The sequence below is a fragment of the Bos javanicus genome, chromosome 6 (genome assembly GCF_032452875.1).
Source record: "Bos javanicus breed banteng chromosome 6, ARS-OSU_banteng_1.0, whole genome shotgun sequence".
NCBI lineage: Eukaryota > Metazoa > Chordata > Mammalia > Artiodactyla > Bovidae > Bos > Bos javanicus.
In genome coordinates, this window is record NC_083873.1 from 278,921 (window position 1) to 301,773 (window position 22,853).

General features: G+C 38.7%; 1 long non-coding RNA gene across 1 annotated transcript in view; it reads right to left on the reverse strand.

Annotated features, from left to right (window-relative positions):
* Positions 1 to 7,711: 7,711 nt before the first annotated feature.
* The window catches only part of LOC133249190 (uncharacterized), a 76,835-nt gene continuing 61,693 nt past the window's right edge, over positions 7,712 to 22,853 (reverse strand). Inside the window, exon 3 of the long non-coding RNA XR_009736865.1 lies at positions 7,712 to 11,064. This is a non-coding gene — a long non-coding RNA (uncharacterized LOC133249190). The remainder of the gene's footprint in view (positions 11,065 to 22,853) is intronic.

The following is a 22,853-nucleotide window of genomic DNA, read 5'->3' on the forward strand; positions in this document are numbered from 1 at the left end:
TATTTTTGTTATAACAGCATAGCAGAGCTTATCCTCACTAATTCTTACTAAAGGTAAGTAGATACGGTGCTTCTATCTCTCAGCATTTAACATATACTCTGAATTGCTCTCATGTTAATCAAACTTTCCAAAAATTTAAAGTCTGTATTAATCTTTATAAAATTTGGCTGTATACTTTCTTTTCTATGTATTGAGGAGAGCTTTGTGATTTTCTAAATGTTAGGAAACAATTGTATGTAGCTAAAAGATAAAATCCTGGGAGTCCCTTGGACAGCAAGGAGATAAAACCAGTCAATCTTATGGAATATGAACTTTGAACTCATTGAAAGGACTGATGCTGAAGCTGAAACTCTAGTATTCTGACCATCTGATTCAAACAGCTGACTCATGGGAAAAATTCCTGATGCTGGGAAAGATTGACGACAGAAGAAGAAGAGGGCACAGAGGATGAGATAGCTAAAGTGCATCACTGATGCCATGAATTTGGGCAAACTCTGGGAGATGGTGAGGGACAGGGAGGCCTGGGGTGCTATAGTCCATGGGGATACAAAGAGTCGGGCATGACTGGGTGACTGAACAACAAACAACAAAGATAAACTGTATGAAAATAAACCTAAAATTTCCAAAGATTGAAGAGAGTTAGAATAGGAAATAAATGGCAAAGTCTAAGAGAATAAAAGTTTATATTTGATAACTCAAATTGGATTTCTTTTGTCCTGGTAGAAGAATGAACTTGAAGAAAGAATGTTTTTGAGGGCTGATTCAATTTTTTTTACCCCTTTAGTCTTCTCTCACTGACTCTCAGATTTTACTTCGTATCTGTCAACCCTAATCATAAAGTAGCTGCCACACTGGCTTCCTTGCTGTACCTTGAATATATCCTGAAGACTTTGGACTTCTACTCTATCCCTGTATAGTTATTTCCCCAGATACGTGCATAACTAATCCCCTCAGTTCTTTCAGATCTCTGCTCAAACACCACTTCAACATGGAGAACTTCCTTAACAACCCTAAATAAATAGAAGTAATTCTGGGTCACCCCATGTGAGGAGATATCCCACGTCCAAGATAAGGAGCTGCACTTTGCTGGAGGAGCTGTGAAGAGATACCCCACGTCCAAGGTAACAGAAACCCCAGTAAGACAGTAAGCGCTGAGAGAGGGCATCAGAAGGCAGGCAGACTGAAAACACAATCACAGAAAACTAGCCATTCTGATCACATGGACCACAGCCTTGTCTAACTCAATGAAATTAAGCCATGTTATGTAAGGCCACCCAAGATGAATGGGTCAAGGTGGAGAGTTCTGACAAAACGTGGTCCACTGGAGAAGGGAATGACGAAGTACTTCAGTATTCTTGCCTTGAGAACCCCATGAACGGTATGAAAAGCCACAAAGATAGGGGACTGAAAGATGAACTCCCCAGGTTGGTAGATGCCCAATATGATACTGGAGATCAGTAGAGAAATAACTCCAGAAAGAATGAAGGGATGGAGCCAAAGCAAAAACAACACCCTATTGTGGATGATAATAGAAGCAAAGTTCGATGCTGTAAAGAGCAGTATTGCGTAGGGACCTGGAATGTTAGGACTATGAATCAAGGAAAATTGGAAGTGGTCAAACGAGATGGCAAGAGTGAATGTCAGCATTCTAGGAATCAGTGAACTAAAATGGACTGGAATGGGTGAATTTAAATCAGACAGCCATTATATCTACTACTGTGGGCAAGAATCACTTAGAAGGAATGGAGTAGCCATCATAGTCAACAAAAGAGTCTGAAATGCAGTACTTGGGAGCAATCTCAAAAATGACAGAATGATCTCTGTTCACTTCCAAGGCAAACCATTCAATATCATGGTAATCCAAATTATGCCCCAAACAGTAACACAGAAGAAGCTGAAGTTTAAAGGTTCTATGAAGACATACATGACCTTCTAGAACTAACACCAAAAAAAGATGTCCTTTTCATTACAGGGGACTGGAATGCAAAAGGAGGAAGTCAAAAAATACCTGGAGTAACAGGCCAAGTTTGGCCTTGGAGTACAGAATGAAACATGGCAAAGGCTAATAGAATTCTGCCAAGAGAACACACTGGTGATAGCAAACACCCTCTTTCAACAACACAAGAGAAGATTCTACACATGGACATCACCAGATGGTCAACACTGAAATCAGATTGATTATATTCTTTGCAGCCAAAGATGGAGAAACTCTGTACAGTCAGCAGAAAGAAGACTGGGAGTTGACTGTGGCTCAGATCATGAACTCCTTATTGCCAAATTCAGACTTAAATTGAAGAAAGTGGGGAAAACCACTAGACCATTCAGATATGACCTAAATCAAATCCCTCATAATTATACAGTGAAAGTGAGAAATAGATTTAAGGGACTAGATGCGATAGACAGAGTGCCTGATGAACTATGGACGGAGGTTTGTGACATTGCACAGAAAACAGGGATCAAGATAATCCCCAAGATAAAGAAATGCAGAAAAGCAAAATGTCTGTTTGAGGAGGCCTTACAAATAACTGTGGAAAGAAGAGAAGCAAAAAGCAAAGGAGAAAAGGAAAGATATACCCATCTGAATGCAGAGTTCCAAAGAATAGCAAGGAGAGATAAGAAAGTGCAATGATCAGTGCAAAGAAACAGAGGAAAATAACAGAATGGGAAAGACTAGAGATCTCTTCAGGAAAGTTAGAAATACGAAGGTAACATTTCATGGAAAGATGGGCTCAATAAAGGACAGAAATGGTATGGACCTAACAGAAGCAGAAGATATTGAGAAGAGGTGGCAAGAAAACACAGAAGAACTGTACAAAGAATATCTTCACGACCCAGGTAATCACGATGTTGTGATCATTCACCTAGAGCCAGACATCCTGGAATGTGAAGTCAAGTGAGCCTAGGAAACATCACTACAAACAAAGTTAGTGGAGGTGATGGAATTCCAGTTGAGCTGTTTCAAATCCTAAAAGATAATGCTATGAAAGTTCTGTACTCAATATGCCAAAAAGTTTGGAAAACTCAGCAGTGGCATGGGATGGGAAAAGATCAGTTTTCATTCAAATCGCAAAGAAAGGCAATGCCAAAGAATGCTTAAACTACTGCTCAATTGCATGCATCTCACACACTAGCAAAGTAATGCTCAAAATTCTCCAAGCCAGGCTTCAGCAATATGTGAACCATGAACTTCCAGATGTTCAAGCTGGTTTTAGAAAAGGCAGAGGAACCACAGATCAAATTGCCAACATCTGCTGGATCATCAAAAAAGCAAGAGAGTTCTAGAAAAATATCTACTTCTGCTTTATTGACTATGCCAAAGACTTTCACTATGTGGATCACAATAAACAGTGGAGAATTCTGAAAGATATGGGAATATCAGACCACCTGACCTTCCTCTTGAGAAATCTGTATGCAGGTCAAGAAGCAACAGTTAGAACTGGACTTGGAACAACAGACTTGTTCCAAATAGGAAAAGGAGTATGTCATGGCTGTATATTGTCACCCTGCTTATTTAACTTATATGCAGAGTACATCATGAGAAACGCTGGGCTGGATGACGCACATTCTAGAATCAAGATTGCCAGGAGAAATATCAATAACCTCAGATATGCAGATGACACCACCCTTATGGCAGAAAGTGAAGAAGAACTAAAAAGCCTCTTGATGAAAGTGAAAGAGAGTGAAAAAGTTGGCTTAAAGCTTAACTTTCAGAAAACCAAGATCATGGTATCCAGTCCCATTACTTCTTGGCAAGTAGATGGGGAAACAGTGGAAACATGGGCTGACTTTGTTTATTTGGGCTTCAAAATCACTGCAGAGTGTGACTGCAGCCATGAAATCGAAAGATGCTTACTCCTTGGAAGAAAAGAAAACAAGACAGCATGTTAAAAAGCAGAGACATTTCTTTGCCAACAAAGGTCCATCCAGTCAAGGCTATGGTTTTTCCAGTAGTTATGTATGGATGTAAGTTTGGACTGTAAATAAAACTGAGCACCTAAGAATTGATGCTTTTGAACTGTGGTGTTGGAGAAGACTCTTGTGAGTCCCTTGGACTGCATGGAGATCCAACCAGGCCATTGTACAGGAGATCAGTTCTGGGTGTTCATTGGAAGGACTGATGTTGAAGCTGAAACTCCAATACTTTGGCCATCTGATGCGGGGAGCTAATTCATTTGAAAAAACCCTGAAGCTGGGAAAGATTGAGGCCAGGAAGAGAAGGGGATTACAGAGGATGAGCTGGTTTGATGACATCACTGACTTAATGGACATGAGTTTGGGTAGACTCCGGGAGTTAGTGATGGACAGGGAGGCCTGGCATGCTGCAGTTCATGGGGTCACAAATAGTTGGACATGACTGAGCAACTGAACTGAACTGAACTGGGCCACCCCCATCCTCCTCCCATTTGGTTTTACCCTGTTGCCACACTATAGATACATCCATATTTATTTTATGGTTGGTATTTCACATAAACAGGAACTATTTTTGTCTAATGTATCCTCTTGCCTACCATAGTACTTGGTGTATAGTTAAGAGATCAATAAGATTTTGTTAATTATTTAAACAAAAGCGTGCTTGCCTTATTAGTATGTGAACATGTATCTATTCTTTTTCAAACAGTTCACACTCCACTGGTGTATGGAAGATATGGATGCACCTTAATATATTTTACTAAGTCCAACTAAGAGATATTTAAGTTACTTTCATTCTTTTGGTAAAAAGACAATAGTGAAAGTCACTTAGATGTGTCTGACTCTTTGCAACCTCATAGACTGCAGTCTGCCAGGCTTCATAGAATATTCCAGGCCAGAATACTGGAGTGGGTAGCTGTTCCATTCTCTATGGGTTTTCCAAACCCAAGGAACGAACGTAGGTCTTCTGCATTGCAGGAAGATTCTTTACCATCTGAGCCACTAAGGAAACCCAAAAAAAACAATACTGCAAAGAATAACTTTTTACATACATTTTTTTAAACTATATTACCAGTTTACTACAAAAGATTGTAATACAGGAACAGCTAGATGGAAGAAAGGCATAGGGCAATGTGTGGGGAGGGGGCATGGATCTATGTTCTCTGTGAGCCCATCTTTGTTCCCAAGCCTCCAAATGGTCACCAATCCAGAAACTCCATACATGCATCACTCAAAAATATGTAGGTAATGTAGACTTATGGGATAATTTCCTCAAGCTAGAAATGCTAGGTCAAAGGGTTGTGTCTTTGTGACTTAATTAAATATTGCTAAACTGCCTTCCATAGAGATTGTGTCAAGGTATAATTTCATCAGTCACATATAAGAGTGTTTGTTTCTCTACACATTCAACAATATCAAGTGTTAAATTGTCCACATCTATTACATAAAACTCCTTTTCTAGGAAGACTGTCATATTCTCAAAAGTTGAACAATTTCTGAGGGACATATGGAGAAATAGCATTTTCTAAATCAGCTCCTCAAGAAGTAGAAGAGACTATAGAAAAGACAAACACCATGGCACATCAGATTAAAAAAAAAAAAAAAGGCGTTGAAGATGATTAATAAGTGAAAAATTAATAGGAGAGAAATTATTGGAAACATGTATCAGCATAAACCTGATGCTAGTTAGTATAGAAAGAATGGGCAGAAATTTAAAAACAAAAAACAAACAAACAAACAAAAAACCTTTTTACTTGATATAAAAGTAAAATTCACAGTTAAGTTTTTCTACTGGTCTAGATATTCCTCCTAGTTTTCATCCTTCCAACCCATCATAAATTTGAGGTAGACTTTCAGAGAGTGACAGCTTCTTTCTTGGATTATCATATTATTATTTTGCTTCAGTCAAATAGCAGCAAAATTTCTCAACTGGCATTCTGTGAGAGAATTAATCTAATTAACTAAGATAGAAGTCAGCATAATTTTTCTATAAAGGACCAGGTAGTAAAATATTTTTGGCCTTTAGGGTCGTGTGGTTTCTGGTATAACTATTCAATTCTACTATGGTAGAAGGAGCCATGGACAATACATGAATGAATATGATTGTGTTACAATAAAGCTTCATTAACAAAAACAAGTTGGGTGACTGGATTTTCTCTGTGTGGTAGTAGTTTATAAACACCTTCCCAGGAATCCCATTTCCCTAAGGCATTGATTAACATAAATAAATGAAACTCTCCAATGCAATCTCCCAACCATTGGGAAATTGAGAAAATAGTCACTGAAATCATTTTCTGTATTGTTAATTCTCTCGCAAATAACAGATAATAAGGGCAATGGGATCTAGAGAACCACCTTATATATTAATTCAAATCAGCTAATCCCAGTGAAACCTAAAACCTGTGTTTCTGTCAATGGTGGGCAGTGGTCTTTTTCATCCCTTTTTAGTGTCTTTGGTCAATGGCTCCTTTAATTCCTCCTTGCCCAGAGTTGAAGTGTGGTTCAAAATGCATGCTGCTGCATCCCATGTTCTCTAATTGCCTAGTGCACCATGGCTTGATGTTCTCATAACTTAATTGATGCCAATAGTATTTTAAAATAAACCTCCTATAGTTTATAGGAACTATTTATGCTTGCTCCTCTAGTAGTTTTTGTTGGTTTTGTGCAGTGGGTGGAAAACTGATGGATAGAGCACTGGGGATATTTCTCACGCTAGGAGACAGAGGGCAGCATGCAATTTCTGACAGAAAAATCAGTGGGCAGAAGACTAATGACCCAAGCACAGTAGCATGAATGTGGGGTCCAGATGGGCATGAGGGCTGGGTGAAGAGTTACCTCTGAATTATACAAGACAGTATAATAGTCTGAGACTGGGAAAAACACAGCTCACTTGTCTTTTCACCTCTTCATTTCTATTTTTATTTTGTGCAAGCCTTCTAGCCTTTTCTTTGTACTTTTATATCTTTTCCAGAAGGACCTAGGGTTGAAAGAGGTAAAAGTTAAAACTTAAGCTAGTTGGTCTAGTTTGTGGTTACTCTTCAAATAATAGATTAAGTTTGAGAGAAACTCAAAACCATTGAGTAAAGTTGGCTTTTGTATTATTTGTAAACTTTAGTAATTATTTACAGGTAGCACAAATAATGCATTGTTGGTTTTATTCTTAGAAACATTTACTTTAGTTTTCAAGTCAGTAGATAATGACTATTTTATTTGGGTGGATAAATGCAGAGGTAGCACTTAGGACCCATCTGTGTATTTTATCACTGCCATGAGTATCTGAAATTCAAACACTTTCTTAAGAATAGTGTGACCCAGAATTCCTGTCCTTGGCCTTTCTTCCAAAATTCAGCTAAAGAGAAATGAAATACTCTAGTCTTTGATCAGTCAAAATACTGATAGTTGGAACAACAAACAGTAGATTGATGTCCTACCCATCATGAAACAAAACAAAATGTTTACCTATATGGGTCACTATATTGTCTTTAAGTCTCTCTATCTACTATCTTTCCTTCTTATTTTCTTGATGGACTCAGTCTCTTGCCTGAGCAAACATCTTTCTCTGTGTGGCTTCTATTCTCTGAGTGGGCCATTAACTGCAGTGTGGGCTCTGACTTTTTCAGGAGACAGAGTTTGAAATGCAACTCTTATCAATTCTCACATCAAGAATCAAGCATGGGAAGCTAAGAGAACAGGATTTCTTGAGAAGATACCAATATCTTTCAGTTTCTGGGAGACTCAAAAGAATGAATTACTCAATTTGTTATTTCTCTGGCTGTAAAACAGAAAGATGGGGAAACAGTGGAAACAGTGTCAGACTTTATTTTTTTGGTCTCCAAAATCACTGCAGATGGTGACTGAAGCCATGAAATTAAAAGACACTTACTCCTTGAAAGGAAAGTTATGACCAACCTAGATAGCAAATTGAAAAGCAGAGACATTATCTTGCCAAGAAATGTCCATCTAGTCAAGGCTATGGTTTTTCCAGTGGTAATGTATGGATGTGAGAGTTGGACTGTGAAGAAAGCTGAGCGCTGAAGAATTGATGCTTTTGAACTGTGGTGTTGGAGAAGACTCTTGAGAGTCCCTTGGACTGCAAGGAGATCCAACCAGTCCATTCTGAAGGAGATCAGCCCTGGGATTTCTTTGGAAGGAATGATGCTAAAGCTGAAACTCCAGTACTTAGGCCACCTCATGCAAAGAGTTGACTCATTGGAAAAGACTCTGATGCTGGGAGGGATTGGGGGCAGGAGGAGAAGGGGATGACAGAGGATGAGATGGCTGGATGGCATCACTGACTCGATGGACGTGAATCTGAGTGAACTCTGGGAGTTGGTGATGGACAGGGAGGCCTGGAGTGCTGCAATTCATGGGGTCACAAAGAGTCAGACATGACTGAGCAACTGAACTGAACTGAACTGAAAACAGAAAAAGAGAATAGAACCCTAAAAAATAAAACAAAATACTACAACAATGAAACATTTGCTAAAACACTGAAAAAAATTGTGCTTGATGAAGATAAAGCTTACAAAAATGCTATTTATCTAAGACAGTTTCTTTATCACTTTATGAAGACATGAAATGACATACTTTCTGTTTTTAGTGTAATGTCTGTGTTCTACGATAAAGGCAATGAGGGATAAGGCTGTTTCTGAAACACTTTGCATTGATTTGGTGGATTGATTATGCTCTAGATAACAAAATTATAGCCTGGGGGTTTGGCAGTTACTCTGTTGAGTGTTTTATTTCCTGTCTCTGCTTTGCCATCTGGCCTGAAATATTACTGATTGATTGCTAAGCACTTCCCATTTCCAGTCTATGCAATTAAGAAAACAAGTTTTGAGCTGGTGGCTCAGATGATAAAGAATCTCCCTGCATTGCAGGAGGCCTGGATTTGATCTCTGCTTTGGGAAGATCCCCTGGAAGAGGGCATGGCAACCCACTCCAGTATTCTTACCTGGAGAATACCCATGGACAGAGGAACCTGGTGGATTATAGCCCATGGGATCACAGAGCCAGACATGACTAAGCACCCACACAAAGGTTTGAGGGAATATTGCTTTCTAATAATAGCATATCAGTTCATTGAGAACTATCCAGGCGCTGAATGGTCTTTTATCCATTCACCAAAGAGATACCTAGTAAAGACCTACTGTACAGCACAGAGAACTCCACTCTGTAGAGTCGTAATGGCCTACAAGGGAAAATAATCTAAAAAAGAGTGTGTGTATATATATATAACTGATCACTTTGCTGTATAGCAGAAACTAACACAACATTGTAAATCAACTATACTCCAATAACCTGGGTTTTTTCTTTAAATCCAGCAAAGGAGATCTTTATTTTAGTCTTCATTTTCCAGACACAATACCAAGGCTCAAAGAAATTAATTTCCTGAAAGATATGTGAAAAGCAAAAGCTAGAACAGTTTCAAAATCTGGCTTTGTTTGTCTTTAAAGCACTTATTCTTCATGTGCCCTTTGATATTTTTAGTATTCTGACCTATGCCCTGGGTGACTGCTTGGGTAACTTTGCTAAACAGTTGTGCTAAGTTGCTTCAGTCATGTCCGACTCTTTGAGACTCTATGAATTGTAGCCCGCCAGGCTCCTCTGTCTATGGAATTCTCCAGGCAAGAATACTGGAGTAGATTGCCATGCCCTCCTCCAGGGGATCTTCTCAACCCAGGAATTGAGCCTGTATCTCTTATGTCTTCTGCATTGGTAGGTGGATTCTTTACTGCTGAACCACAAGGAAAGCCTGCTAAACAGTATATTGATAGTAATATGCATATATATCTATGACATTCGTTTGAGAGTGAAGTATACAGGACAGGGACAAGTATGGATAAATTGGGTTTTTTACAAGACTGGAACTCACTAGCAAGAAGCAATATACCTAAGCTACGATCTTTACCAGATGCAGGTTGGATATCTATGGTGGGCTTCCCTGGTGGCTCAGATGATAAAGAATCTCCCTCCAATGTAGGAGACCCAGGTTTAATCCCTGGGTTGGAAAGATCCCCTGGAGAAGGGAATGGCTGCCCAGTCTAGTATTCTTGCCTGGAGAATTCCATGGACAGAGGAGCCTGGGGAGCAATAAATAGTCCATGATGTTGCAAAGAATCAGACACCACTGAAGCAATTTAACACACACGCATGATAATTATGGAAATTTTAACTCTAGGGAAAAAATTTAGAGATGGAATGATACTTTTTCCTGGGAGTTTACACATTATAAATTTACATTTAAATCATATTCTTTTGAAGAACTTAGACATTGGTGGTTTGAAACCCACTAAAGCAATAATATGAGCTTCCTCTGGTGGTTCAGTGGTAAAGAATCCAGCTGTCAATGCAAGAGATGTGAGTTTGATCCTTGGGTTAGGAAGATCCCTTGGAGAAGGAAATGATAACCCACTGAAGTATTCTTGCCTGGGAAATCCCATGGACAAAGGAGCCTGGGGGACTACAGTCCATGGGGTTGCAAAAGAGGCGGACATGACTTAGTGACTGAATACAACAAAAGCAATGACAATATTTCCATTTTATGTAAACACTTCAAATGTTCTGCCTTAAGGCTATAAAATGCATAGTGTTCCTTATCTTTCATGTTTATATCAGATATGGAAACAATATTACTGTCAATTATAGTTTTTCACCACCATGTGTTAGGAGAATTAAGGTCTATTGATTACTGTATGAGTCTTAAGTTTCTTTCTTTCTTTTTTTTATTTATATTTTTTCATTTTCTTAGCAGATTTTAAATGTTTGGGCTCTTCTGGCCCTTTGTACTATGATATTACTGTTTCCACTTTGGATATATTTCTGTGTATAATTTGCTGCCCCTAGCATGATGTATTGCTCTTAATAAGCATAACAAATATTTTTTAATAAAGCTGAGTCACAAAGATGTTACAGAATTCTTTTCCCAGTATTCAGTTCATTAAAGGTTATGAGACCATCAAGTCTAACAGTAAGTGCATCTTTTAATTTCCTTGATTTTCCCTTCATCTTCTTTTCTGTGGATAAGTGGCTCCCACAAGTCATTTCCTCCACATCCTCATTTGGAAATATCTGTGGTTGTGGGATCAGGGGTGGCATCTCTCTTCTTCTTTCCAGACTTTTTTCTTTTCTTTTCCTTTATTTGGTGTTCTTCCTCTATAATTTAAAAAAAAAATAGGAAAAAGAATTGAAAATTAACAATTTGGAAGAGCATAAATTAATTTTGGTTATGAAAGAACTTAGATACTCACTATCACAACTTTTCCCCTCTGCCAAGGAAAAGAATGACATCTAAGGAAAGAGGAAAAGGCAAAGAGACAGCAGACATCTGCCTATTGAAAAGAATTAACTGAGCCTTCATTTCTTCCCAGGTGATGTTCCTGTTCAATACCACCAAGGCTAATAATATCTTTTGTAAGATGTGAGTTGTCTCTCAGATATATAAGCATTTAGATTGATTTTTAAATTAACTGCATGTGAGAAACAGTCATCTATGAAAACAGAGGAGGCTATAGAGGGCTAGGTGCTTAAATCAATTGGTGATGGATTCTGGGATCCCACTGTGCTCTGATCCTGAGTCTGGGGTTCATTTGCATTTGTTCTGGTGGCTGGTCTCAGACTGTTGGGTGGGGGATCCTTGGAGCTGGTGTATGAGCTATCAAGATATCATTTTTTTAGGCATTAGTCAACATTTCTATAGAGGAATAAGTTAAACACCATTTGAATATAATTATGACTGTCCTCCAGAGACTCAAGAAGTCTAGGTTAAACTTAGAGAACAGCTAACAAAACCAGTGATGGATTGGGGAAGAGCACTAAGCCAAAAAATCCAGACTTTTCTTATTCTTTGCCATAAACCAGCAGAATGATCTCTTTCATTTGTCTGGTGCTGTTTTCTAAATTTTGAAATGAGTTGTATTTGGTAAACTTTAAAACATCTTATGGTTCTGAAATTCTACTTCTATTACATTTGATCACTCATACTGTCCATTTTTATTATGTAGGGCAGATGTGAATTAGCATTCCCTGGGGGCTCAGTTGGTAAAGAATCCACCTTCCAGTACAGGAGATGCAAGAGACACAGGTTTGATCCCTAGATCAGGAAGATCCCCCAGAGATAGGAATGGCTACACACTCCAATATTCTTGCCTGGGAAATCCATGGACAGAGGGGCCTGGTGGGTTTCAGTCCATGAGGTTGCAAAGAGTCGGACATGACTGAATGAATAGCATTTTCAATATCTCATGAATTAGCATCACTGATTATTCATTCACTCATTCAGTGGTTATTGAGCAGCCCTCATGCTTTAGACTCTGTTCTAAATACTTGGGATACATTAGTGAATAAAGTTCACAAGGACTCCTGTCCCTTTTCCCCATATCCCCTAAGGTCACATTCTTGTAAACAGAGAGAGACAAAATAACAATAAAAGATAATGAATTAAAAAAAAAATGTATGCTATATTATGGATTTGCCAGGTGGCTCAGATGGTAAAGAATCTGCTTGCAATGCAGGAAACTCAAGTTTGATCCCTGAGTTGGGAAGATCCCCTGGAGAAGGAAATGACAATCTGCTTCAGTATTCTTGCCTGGAGAATTCTATGGACAGAGGAGCCTGGCAGGCTATAGTCCGTGGGGTCACAAAGAGTTGGACATGATTGAGAAACTGACACTTTCACTTTAAGGCTATATTAAAAAAAAAAAAAAAAAGATAGAAATGGAAATTCCCCAGCCGTCCAGTGGTTAAGAATCTGCCTTTCAACACAGGCAGTGTTGGTTCTGTCCCTGGTTGGGGAACTAAGATCCCACATGCCCTGGGGTACAGCCAAAAAGTAGTTAAAACATAGTAGAACTTGGCCAAAAGGATCAGTAGTAATAAGATGGAAGACTAAAATTAAGTGTGGCAGTTAGAATAAACCTTACTGAGAAGGTAACATTGACAAAATTCTTGAAGAAGGGGACCTTATGAACATCAACTGTCAGAGTGATTCAAGTAGAGAGAATGGCCAGTGGAAGGGCCCTGAGGCAGGCACAAGCCTGTGTGTCACAGAAAGAGGCCAGATGGCTGTGTGGTTAGAAGGCTCTGGGGAAGAGAGGGGACAGGAGATCAAAGGCTGAAGGAAAGATTTTCAGCTCTGAAGCTCTAGGGGAGAGAGATAGCTTGGGAGATCAAAGGCTGGTGGGTGGGGGGGTGGCATTTAACTCTGTGACCTATGGCAGGAATGTTGGCTTTTACTGTGAGTGAATTAGGGGTATTCAGTAGGGAAGGACATCATCAATTGCTGCAGTACTCCTGGTGAGAGATGACAGTGGCTTGGGCCAGGGTGGTGGCAGTGGAAACTTAATAAGATGTGACCAAATTCAGGTTATATTTCAAAGCTAGAGCCAACAGGCTTTACTGACCCTGTGTATGTGGGGACTGAGAGAAAGAGAGATTTCTTTTGAGTTACTGGAAAGATGGAGTTGCTGCTAACTTGGAAGGAAATGTGACTGGTGGAAGTGGGTTTGGGAATCAAGAACAGGAATTAGGCTTTGAAGTAGAGATGTTGAGCATAAACAAAGTCTATAAATATAAAGAGCATAATTAAATAAACAATAGTATAGCTATATAATATAAGGCCATTCAGTCACCAAAATAAATTAAATAGAAGTATATGCTGGAAATATTTCCACAATCTTTGGTGTAAAAAAGCAAGGTAGAGTTTAGCACAATCATATTATGGTAAATAAACAACAAAAAATAAAGTAAATGGGTAAATAAATACAGAGAGGAAAAGAAAAATATATTAATATATATACATATGTATATGCATATATACAGATATATATACATTGTTTATTATATATAATATTATGTTTAATATATATAACTATATATATACATAGTTTATCTGTATATATATCTGAAAATATATAGAATGAGCTATAGCTTCTTAACATAATAAACTCTAAAGAATGAAATTGGAAAAGGAGAACGTTCATTTCTTCCCTTATGTATATTGCAATGAGAAAATGAAATACTAATAAATCTCATTTCTATAGTGAAAGTTCTAAATTCAGTTACTTGATTGTCCAAAACTTGTTACTGGAGGCAACGTGGCATCATGACTTCAAATTAGAAAGATCTAGTTTCAAGCCACAGATTTGTTTTCTGACCCTTGGATAAAATGCTCAATCTCACTAAATCTCTGACTTTTCATCTATAAAAAGGAGCTGATAATATTTACCGTATATTATTATATGGGGAGGAGAGCAAGTGCTTAATAAATAGGCTGCATTTTAATCAAGTCCATTAAATATGTTCCTTCTGGTAGACATGAAGTTAAAACTTTGCAGTACACTGAAGGCTTTGACTATGTGGATCACAATAAACTGTGGAAAATTCTTCAAGAGATGGGAATATCAGACCACCTGACGTGCCTCTTGAGATATCTATATGTAGGTCAGGAAGCAATAATTAGAACTGCACATGGAACAACAGACTGATTCCAAATAGGAAAAGGAGTATGTCAAGGCTGTACATTGTCACCCTGCTTACTTAACTTATATTCAAAGTACATCATGAGAAACACTGGGCTGGAAGAAGCACAAGCTGGGATCAAGATTGCTGGGAAAAGTATCAATAACCTCAGATATGCAGATGACACAACCCTTATGGCAGAAAGTTCCTCTTCAAGGAACTAAAGAGCTTCTTGATGAAAGTGAAAGAGGAGAGTGCAAAAGTTGGCTTAAAACTCAATATTCAGAAAACGAAGATCATGGCATCTGGTCCCATCACTTCATGGGAAATAGATGGGGAAACAGTGGAAACAGTGTCAGACTTTATTTTTTTGGGCTCCAAAATCACTGCAGATGGTGACTGCAGCCATGAAATTAAAAGACGCTTACTCCTTGGAAAGAAAGTTATGACCAACCTAGATAGCATATTCAAAAGCAGAGACATTACTTTGACAACAAAGGTCCATCTAGTCAAGGCTATGGTTTTTCCAGTGGTCATGTATGGATGTGAGAGTTGGACTGTGAAGAAAGCTGAGCACCGAAGAATTGATGCTTTTGAGCTGTGCTGTTGGAGAAGACTCTTGAGAGTCCCTTGGACTGCAAGGAGATCCAACCAGTCCATTCTGAAGGAGATGAGCCCTGGGATTTCTTTGGAAGGACAGATGCTAAAGCTGAAACTCCAGTACTTAAGCCACCTCATGCGAAGAGTTGACTCTTTGGAAAAGACTCTGATGCTGGGAGGGATTGGGGGCAGGAGGAGAAGGGGACCACAGAGGATGAGATGGCTGGATGGCATCACCAACTCTATGGACATGAATTTGAGTGAATTCCAGGAGTTGGTGATGGACACAGAGACAAGTCATGCTGCGATTCATGGGGTCACAGAGTCAGACACAACTGAGTGACTGAACTGAACTGATGATTACTGAAATAATGAGTCAAACCTGATGCCTATTTACTTAATTTATAATCATAAGAACTCATAAATATTTGAATGAAGTCATTGGAAGTGATTCATATGTTGAAATTTATTGAATTATTCTAATAAGGGATTTGAAATCTGTAAAATAGGCAAATAACTCAATTTTCAGAGTTGTTTTAATACTTGAGTGCAAAGCCATTTATCCAGATCTTTTAAATACAGTGTCATTCAAGTAAGTGATACTGGGTAAAGAAACTGCTTAGATTATAAGTTCTTCAAGTTACCTCTTTAAGTGTTTTAGTCATAATGACATAATCGCTTAAAAAAAAAAAACTTTATTTATTTGGTCACGCTGGTTCTTAGTTGTGGCATGCAGTATCTTTAGTTATGGCATGCATGTGGGATCTAGTTCCATGAAGAGATCAAACCCTGACCCCCTACATTGGGAGAGTGGAGTCTTAGCTACTGGACCACCAGGGAAGTCCCTCATACATATTTTCAAAAGTAAGAATTTTGCTTAGCAAAAAGGCCTACAAGAATCCTGGTGCTGTATCAGCTTACTAATGACTGTTTCATGCTAATCTAACTGTCTTTTATTTATTGTGAGGGAGAAAAATGTACCTTAAAGAAAGGGAAGCTGACGTAGTCTCCAAATGAGTGTGTGGGAGCTTCAGGATCTTGAGTTCCCTTCTCAGTAGAACTGGATGTTTTGTCCTTTGCTACATGTGAGGGAACATTCTGCATAAAAATGTTAGACTGGTCTGACACATCACAGAAACATTGAAATAGGCACAGAGAATAAGAAATTTGGGAGAGAAACATGAACATCAGTTTCATCAGAGAAGGATAAAAGATTTAAAAAATAACTTGTTCTCAAGAATAACAACCATCTTCTCACATTGCCTATCTTTGAGTTGCAGAAATGCTCTGTGAGGCTGCAAACACATTGGTGAAAAAGCATCAGATTAATAAAGATTTAATTAAGCTCTTACATCTCTAGTAATGGCTATGAGGTAAAACTGGTCTACATTTGACTCTTTTTTAGTTATAAATCCTAAATATGGATAATACTAAGACTCTATAAATAAATATAAATATTTATATAAGTATAAATATGGATAAGACCAAGACAACTACAGACTGAGACCATTCTGTCACCCAATGATGTTTTATGCTTATGATAAGTTGCTCAGTCATGTCTGATTCTTTGTGACCCCATGGACTGCAGCATACCAGGCTTCCCTGTCCTTCATCATTCCGAAGACTTTACTCAAACTCATGTCCATTAAGTCACTGATGCCGTCCAACTATCTCATCCTCTGTTGTCTCCTTCGCCTCCTACATTCAATCTTTCCTAGCATCAGGGTAGTTTTCAATTAGTCGGCTCTTCACATCAGGTGGCCAAAGTATTGGAGCTTCAGCCTCAGCATCAGCCCTTCCAATGAATATTCAGGGTTGATTTCCTTTAGGATTGACTGGTTTGATATCCTTGCTGTCCAGGGGCCCTCAAAAGTCTTCGCTAGCACCACAGCTAGAAGGCATCAGTACTTCAGCACTCAGCCTTCTTTAGGGTCTAGCTCTCATATCCCTACATGACTACTGGAGAAACCATAGCTTTGACTAGATGGATATTTGTAGCCAAAGTGATGTCTCTGTCTAGATTTGCCATAGCTTTTCTTCCAAGGAGTAAGGATCTTTTAATTTCATGGCCACAGTCACTGTCCACAGTGATTTTGGAGCCCAAGAAAATAAAGTCTGTCACGGTTTTCATTGTTTCCCCATCTATTTGCATGAAGTGATGAGACCAAATGCCATGATGAGTAGTTTTTTGATTGTTGAGTTTTAAACCAGCTTTATCACTCTCCTTTTTCACCTTCATCAAGAGGCTCTTTAGTTCCTCTTCGCTATCTGCCATAAGGGTGGTGTCATCTGCATATCTGCTGCTAAGTCACTTCAGTCATGTCCGACTCTGTGCAACCCCATAGACGGTAGCCCACCAGGCTCCCCCATCCCTGGGATTCTCCAGGCAAGAACACTGGAGTGGGTTGCCATTTCCTTCTCCAATACATGAAAGTGAAAAGTGAAGTCGCTCAGTCGTGTCCAACTCTTAGCAACCCCATGGACTGCCGCTCACCAGGATCCTCCGTCCATGGGATTTTCCAGGCAATAGTACTGGAGTGGGATGCCATCGCCTTCTCCATCTGCATATCTGAGGTTACTGATATTTCTCCCCCACAATCTTGATTCCTGCTTGTGCTTCATCCAGCTTGGCATTCGGCATGATGTACTCTGCATATAAGTTAAATAAGCAGGGTAACAAATACAGCCTTCATGTACTTCTTTCCCATTTTTGAGCCAGTCTGTTGTTCCCTGTCTGGTTCTAACTGTTGCTTCTTGACCTGCATATCCAATGACGTTTATTTTATTTAGAGTTGACAGATATTTTAGTAGATATGAATGCAAGTGAAATTATATAAAAAGTTTATGATAAATGATAACATGACGTCTAAGTAAGGTCCAAATCATTAAGTTATTCTTTAATCTAATCCATGTAGATATTTGACAACATTTTAATACTGCTTATGGAATGCTGATATAGATAGGAGAGAGAGTCCAGGTCTCTTCCTGAATGGATTTATCAAACTTCTGCTGCTTGGATCTCCTTCAACACCCTTAGCACTGATGCTCTGTTCTACACCGATGCACCTAGTTCTACATTTCAGAAACACTCACTAACTCTGCAGATCCTGAGAATGGACAAACATTTGGAGGCTGTATTGAAGCTGCCTGAAAAACTCTTTATGATAAATTACTTTTCAATTCTTGCTGTCCACTTCAGGAAAAGATTCTAGGAATGGTCTCTTTTGAGACTTTTTTTGTAGGTCAATAGAATTTTTCCACACAAGAACATCAGCATTACACAAAAATTCAGGTCTTTTCATTTGTTTTCTTTGCTTCCTAATTCTCAAGTTTCATGAATGTCTCAGAACTCTCCAAATTCTCTGTTAAAACATAATATCAAATGTTTTTGCTGTCAAAAATGGTGAATTTTGTACTGAAATATCATTTAAGGCAAGGGTCCCCAGCCAGCAGGCCTCAGACTGGCCTGTTAAGCATCTGGCTGCAGAGTAGGAGGAAAATTGAGGGAGTGAGTGAAGATTCATGTGTTCCCCCTCACATTATCACTTGAACCATCCCTACACCCCCATCCTTGGAAAAATTGTATTCCATGAAACTGGTCCCTGGTGCTGAAAAGTTGGGGGCCACTGATCTAAGGACACTATAGAATACTATTTGAAAGTGATTTCAAATTTCTGAAAAAGAGGGATTGAAATATTGTCTGTGTTTCCTTAATATAGTTTAAGAAATGGACTTAATATCTGAGAATAAAAGGGATTTTATGGATTAAGACTGGACATTAGGAGTTAGTTGATATGAAATATTTTTCCATCAGTATTATTGCTACGGTGCTAATTTCTGTGACTCTCTTTCTTTTTTAATACAATGTAAAATCTAATATTTTCCACAGATTTACCATATAGGAAAACAAAGAGTATGTATAAGATATTTGGGGAAAGGCCTTATTTATTTTTTTAAATAGTTTTACTTATCAGAAGAATACGATCTAGTGAGCCTGAACAGACAAGAGAGAGCAGTTATATTCAGTTGTCAATTATTTTTCTGAAGCATAAGTATTACACAGTATTAAAAAGCTCTTCCTAATCAGAACCAGTGGGTTAAATGAACACTTGCAATACTTGTATTACTTCTTAATAAAAGCAAGAAATTGAAAAAACACCTGAAAGATATTTATGTAATCCTGAGTCTTTGTAATAGTACAAGAGTGAGGGTGGTAGGGAGAATCTTTAAAAGGAATAGAACATGTTCTACGCGGTGCCTGAATTGGAGATGGTGTTATAGACCTGAAAAACTGCCCACGATACATGCCCCAAACTCATATGCATCACATAAATAACACTACCTAGGATTCTGAATGGAGAAGGAAATGGAAACCGATTCCAGTACTCTTGCCTGGAGAATCCCAGGGACAGAGGAGCCTGGTGGGCTGTGGTCTATGGGGTTGCATACACAACTGAAGCAGCAGGATTCTGAATAACAAGTGTTGTTTAAACCAAAACTTGATGATACGTTCAAAGGCCGTCTCTTAAATGGTTGACTTAAGCACTAACAAGACTAGAATAGAGCAAGACAAAAAAAACAGATCTATATTCTTGGGTAGCTAAGAATGTGCATGTTTGCATAAAATGTACTTTTTCAAGAGGTTGCAATTTGAAAGTCAGGATTAAAAGTTCTAGAGTTTCTGTTATCCAAGTAAAGTGAGTTCTAGTTCATTAAATTTGAGAATCAATGTCAAGGAAGAAAGAGTAAATAGAACACTGGGTTGACTCAGACTTTATCCACTAGTTTTGGCTTTTAAAAAGGGAGCCCAAAAACTATTTTTTTTATTTTGGAATAAAAACAAATGATATAGAGAAAGAAAGGAAAATGAGAGAGAAAGGAAGAAAAAAAGGAAATAAGGAAGGAAGAAAGAAAAGAAATTAAAATACCAGATAAATATTGAGTTGACTCATATCTGCAAGATGTTACAGAAAAATCTGAACAGATATTTGGCCTACTCAATACTATGTTTATCCTCTGGAAAATATGCATTCCTTTCCCTAAACATCTTACATAACTTTAGTATCTCCCCTATTGTTGTTCAGGGAATAATAACATTAAACCCAATCAATATTTTATTTTTTGAAAAGTAGTTTTAAGAATTATTTAATGACCACTCTGAGATGTAAATAAAGAAACAACATTATAATGTATAACATTTATCCTTGAAGATAGGATTTAATGCCACTTCTTTTCCTTCATTTTCAGTCCTCAAAAAAAAAAAAGAAAAAAGGAAGAAAAAGTAAAACTCTTCCCAAAACAAACAAATGCAGTTGACAGTAGCAAAGATCTTTTTGTTCAAAGGTACTCATAGCACTACATAAAATCAGCTGAATGAGACCAGCTGTGTGGCATATTCCTTTGAAATGGCCCCACAGTGATTCTTGTTTTGATTCTCAGGTGCATGCACAAGCTGCAGGATTCCCAAACTAGGCTTTTCTTATTTGCATCTCAACATCTGAGAAAATAGACTGTTTGTGGATCTTGTTTCCCCCAGTATCTTTTGTCCTCTCTTAAACAGGAGTAAACAAACCGTATTCTTCAATTTATTAGTTTAGTGGATTCCCATTCTTATGAAATTCATTAATGAAGTAGCGAATTCCACCTGTTTATAGTTAATGTGCCATCTTTTGTAAGTTTTTTCATACCCACCAAATACCTTTTTATTCACTAGAAAACTACTTTATCAATATTAGTGGCATCTTCTGACATGAAAAATCAATGGCATCTAACAGATTTACAACTGCAAATTCAACAGTTGTTTGTTTGAGAGTTCAAGCAGAGCTGTAGCTAGGCTATGGACATCAGTCCATAACTCAAAGGCAGTCTTGGGGATTGAGTGTGGAATGTCTTTGTACTCTAATCATATATTTTACTTCTCCCTAGGGAATGGTAAGGAAGAATTGATTTTCTCTTTCAGCTCCCACATTGTGTGTCTCATCTCCCAGAGGGACCTCTGCCCTCAACTTTCTTCCCACTTAGCTCTGCTTCAAATTTTTATTTTAGTGCCATCATTCTTAACTTTGCTTTTCAGCCAGTGGTGTGTGAACAGCAGAATTTATTTTGCCTAGGTCAGGGGAAATCATGCCTGGAATCCTTGTCATTTCCAAGTTCCTAAAGCGATATTTGCTTATTAATTTTTGAAATGTTACGTTGCCAAAAGAGTAAATCTTAACAGCACTCATCACAAGAAACGTTTTTTTTTTTTATCTAACTATGAATGGTGGCAGACATTACTAATTTTTTATGGTGTTCATTTTGCAATGTGTACAAATAGTGAATCCTTATATTGTATACCTGAAACGAATATGCTATGTCAACTATAACTCAATAAAAGAAAAATTATACATCATAAAGAAAATTGCTTCTCTAGTTAACATTTTCTAAGATTTTTCTGTATAAATAGCTATAGAGAAATTAATTCATGTGAAGTGAAAATGGTTGTACAGATGAAAAATTAATTATTTTTAATCTTTTTCTATAAAAATGTGAGGAATATACTTTTCTGTATTGATAGTTTCCATTCAGAATTAATTCAAAGTAGCCAATAAATTCATTTGTTGAAATGATTACTGTAAGCAAATGATTATAATGTCTTTCAAAATTATCCTATATGAATCTCAGAGGGCAACATAACAACAACAAAAAAAACAACAACAACACAGAATGTGTGCCTAACTACAACTACTTGTGGGGAAGCAGCTCAGACACTTGCCTCTGCCAGCGGTGAGTGGGGACAGTGCAGGGAGGCGCAGGCTACATCACCAGTCCTTAGGGTAAGGACTAGGCTTGAATGCCCTGAGGACAATCTGAGGGGGCTAATGTGAGATAGCAACTGCCACCCTCCTCAAATAAAAAAAGGACCTTTTCCACAAAAGGCTCTTGCACTGCATGGTGACTCCTCATGGGCTCATAGAGCAAAGGATTGTGCCCTAGCAAATACCAAAAGAGAGCAAGCCATCTGCCATTTGGGGCCCTGCCTCCCTGGAGACAGAGAGGCAGGTGTGTAACAGCCAGAGCCAGAAGTCAAGGGGCTACTGCAATCATGGCCCCAGAGACCACATCTTCCACCAAACTATGAGAAGGCTGCTAGTTGATAACTACATCTTCCTGGGATCCTGGACAGATCACATCTACCAGAGTGTTACAGCCTGAAATCAGCTCCCCAGAGGAGACACTTGAGACACCTGGGACTGTACCATTGCAGCACACTCAGGAAACTAAGTTTCCTGGGACTGAAGAAGAGCATAGGACACATGGCCTACCTGGGACAGTGCTCTTACCAAGCCCCCAGTTGCCTGAGTGGCCTGGACCTGGGAAGGGCACAAAACAACACAGCCCATCTGGGTCTGTGCCTTTGCAGAGCGCCTGAGAACCTGAGCAGCTTAGACCTGGGAAGTGCATGAAACACAGGGTCCACTTGGGACAGTACCCTGGTGGAGCACCCTGGAGCCTGAGCAGTGTGGACCCAGGAAATACACACCACCTTGGTCCGTGGCAAACCCAGTGTGGTCCATCCACTGCAAGGACTCCCCACACATGCCAGTGGTATTTGTTTGCAGTATCCCTCCTTCCCCATAGCAAAACTGAACAAGTGAGCCTAAATAAGTGGCGACCTTCACTCCTTGTGTCAGGGCAGAAATTAGACACCGAGGAGAGTTGCAAACAAAGGAAGCCAAAATTAACAAAGAAATGGGAACTGCTCCAGAAGTGACAGGTGCAACAGATTAAACCCTGCAGTTCATGCTGAGACTATGTATTTGAGAAGCAACTATAGACCCTGAGAACAAGCACAAACTGAAACAAGGGACAATCTGACACTGAACTGATGCCACACTGACCACAAC